This window comes from Stegostoma tigrinum, unplaced genomic scaffold (assembly GCF_030684315.1).
Source record: "Stegostoma tigrinum isolate sSteTig4 unplaced genomic scaffold, sSteTig4.hap1 scaffold_58, whole genome shotgun sequence".
Classification (NCBI taxonomy): Eukaryota; Metazoa; Chordata; class Chondrichthyes; order Orectolobiformes; family Stegostomatidae; genus Stegostoma; species Stegostoma tigrinum.
Window position 1 is genome coordinate 1676711 of NW_026728516.1, and position 3676 is coordinate 1680386.

Here is a 3676-nt window from a genome sequence, read left to right on the forward strand (position 1 = left end):
CAGTTTGTCGCCATTATTTTAATGAAACCAATAACCTGGATACAGTTTTTCCTTCATTAGAATAAAGTATTTTCGCTGTTACGGTGTCATTCCTCAAGGAAGAATCAACTCCTTCTTCCCATGTACACATTTTGAGAATGCATTTGTTTCCTGCCAGTTCTTAATCCCCACTCCCCTCCACTGCTGTTTCCATGTTCTGGTTCCATGTTCGTGCCACTCGAATGTGCATTTCCGAAAAGAATGTTTCTGTTTGACCCAAGATTGCAATGCTCAAAAACAGGCCATATTGACAGGGAATGAAAACATCAGTGACCCAACTGTGCTGAAACAGATTCCTCAGCAGAGTTTCACAGTCCTCAGTTCCTGCAGTCATCTATGTTTTTATTTCAAAATATGTGGGCACCGCTCAGGTTTAACTGATGAATGGCAAACAATAACAGTCCTTCAATATTGCGGGGGCAGGAATTATCTCCAACAGGAGGCAATCCAAAAGGCCCACCTTGATATTCAATGGGATAATCAACTTCCAGTGACAAATATCCTGTGTGTAACTATTCATCAGAAATTCACCAAATCATTGAGTCATAAAGTTGTGAAGAATGGAAACAGACCCTTCAGTTCACCTCGTCCATGCCAACTACATATCTCAAATAAATCTAGCACCATTTGCCAGTATCTGACTCATATCCCTCTAAACTCTTCCTGATCACAGACCCATCCTTTCATATATTGTAATTGTACCAAACTCTATTACTTACCCATGCAGCTCATTCCACACACACACCAGCATCTGGGTGAAAATGTTACCCCTGACGTCCCTTCTAAATCTTTTCTAGCTCACCTTAAACCCACACCATCTAATTTTGGGCTCCCCCACCCTGATGAAAACACCTTTTCTAGTTACCCCATCTATTTCCCTCCTGGCTTTATAAACCTCAGTCAGGTCATCCCTCAGCCTTCAAATCTCCAGGCAAAAGCCTAATCAGTTTCTCCCTAACGCTCAAACCTTCCAACCCTGGCAGCATTCTTATAAATCTTCACTGAACCCTCTCAATAGCAGGGAGATGAGAATTGCCTACAATATTCCTAAAGTGGCTTAACCAGTGTACAGCCGCAACATGACCTCCCAACTGCTACATACAATGCACTGACCAATAAAAACAAGTTTACCAAACGCTTTCTTTACTGTCCTGTCTATCTCTGACTCCACTTTCAAGGAACGATGCAACTCCATGCTAGGACCAATTGTTCAGCAATAATCCCCAGGGCCTTAACATTTAGAGTATAAGCCCTGTCCTAATTTGATTTCCAAAATGCAGCACCCCACATTTATTCAAATTAAACTCTGTCTGCCACTCCTTGGCCCACTGGCCCATCTGATCAAGATCCCATTGTACTATGAAGTAGTGTCCCCTACATTTCCAATTTGGTGAACTTCTAGCTGGAAGTTTTCAAGGTCATTTAATGCCAGTCTAGCAACGTTAAAATCCCATATGAATTAAAATGTACGTCTGATTTTCTATTGATCTATTAGACTAATCACTGCCTTTGATATTGTGGGATATATTTGCGAACCTGTTCATGCATAAATTGAAAGAAAAAGCCAAATCACGGCACAGGTCACAGATAATAAAAGATAACGCAGCATTTAAGAAGCAACAGGAAGAGCACTCAAAATGCCAGGGCCTAGTGGCTGTGGACTTCAAGGTAAGTGTGATTAATGTAGTTTTGTTTTTTGACTGGAATACACATGTTGAGCTGAAGGTCCCGTTTTCATGCTGAATGACTCTCTGACATTAATTTTTGAAAACAGAAAATGCAGTCGCACAATTTTCACAGAATGTGAGCATCAAGTGTTGAGGATTACAATCTCCAAGACCACACAGCATCCTGACTTGGATATATATCATTTTTCTTTCGCTATCACTTGCTCAAAATCCTGAACCACTCCACAAAACGTGTCTATAGTGTCCCTGGGTTTCATCATCATATTCTGAATGGAAATTAGACAGGCAATAAATGCTGGTTTTGCCAATGAAACTCATCTCACCAGAACAAATAAAAGTAATGTGTACTATTAAAGACATATATTCAGCCCAATCTGATTAATAAAGTAGTTTTAATGAGATTTTAACTTTGTTCTATATCTCTGACCTTTCTGCAAAACCATGAAACTTTCCTGAGTATTTTCATAGTGCCATTTAAAAATTGTATTTGGAAGTTGTACCCATCATTCTGAAAGAGAGAGCCTTCGTGGCCATGTGAATTTTCTCACTATTTTCCGGTATCTAAAGACAAGAGAGATGTAGAAACTTCGAACAGGAGTAAGTGATTAAAAAAGTCAAACCAAATCCTCCGTGTGATGTGCTCTTGAATGATCTGGTTATGGCCTCAAATAAACATTCCTCTCCACCCCTTATAACATTAGTGTGCCATTCTTAGTCAAGAATCTGTCTGCCTCTCCCTTAAGAATATTCAACGTTTTCCATCTCCCTCTGGAAAGACTTCTGTAAACACACAATCCTTTGAAACAGTCAAGAAAATAAATCAGCAATGTCTGAGATATTCTCCAGTTTTACAGTCCATCCACTGGTAGTAATGTCTTGCACAAATTGAAATATTGTTTCAGCATTCAGCTTGAAAAGACTGCTCGGAATATTTTGGGATTAAACAAGACCTTGTGTCATTTGTCTAAAGTCCAATATATCCAGAGCCAGTCTGGTCATGATTTCCTCCGAAGACAAATATTTCTCACAGGAATCAATTCAATCAATCATCTCTGTGTGGCTTCCGATTTCATCATACCCACAGCTCTCTCAATGCAGTTTCACCATTACTCCGGAAAACTGTCCAAAAACTGCCCTAGTTCTGAAAGCATTCTGTTTTGGAATGTTTCAGCGTTTGCATTGCCTCCCTAAAAACCCGATGTACATGCAAAGTTTTATTTTCTCACACAGGTTTCTGGTTCCTCTCCACCTCATGTTTGCAATCTCTCATTTGAAATAACACACAGATTTTCCATTCAAACCTTCAACATGTTCGAAAACAGACACATTTTTCCTACTGTGCTTCATACACCAATTTTTTAATGTTCACTTGACACAGCAACATCTCTTTCTCGACTCATGTGTTCTTCGTATTTCCCCCTTCTAAGATTTTCAATGTTTACCTTCTTCCATAATACAATCAGAATATATAAATTGCCTGCTTTCGGGGGTGACAATGGCCCCTAGGTATTATCACTGGATTGTTCGTACAGGGATCCAGGTAATGTTCTAGAGACCTGTGTAAGAATCCCACTATGGCAGGTAGTTCAATTTGAATACAACAAATATCTGGAATTAAGAGTCTAATGATGACCACAAACCCATTACCGATTGCTGGGAAAGCCCATTTTTTTTACTAATCCCCTTTTGGTCAAGAAACTGCCATTCTTACTTGTTCTGCCTACGTGTGACTCCAGACCAACTCTCAACTGCCCTCTGGGCAATTAGGAATGTGCAATAAATCAAGGCCAAACAAGTAACACTGTCATCCTTTGAATGAACAAAAATAAAACAAAAGTTCCTTTGGAATTGACAATAAAATACTATTACTCCATATCCACACTGCCAATTTGTGACAATGTTGACGTGTTGTGCAGTCCCATCACCCAATTCCCCCTCTGCAGTGCAGA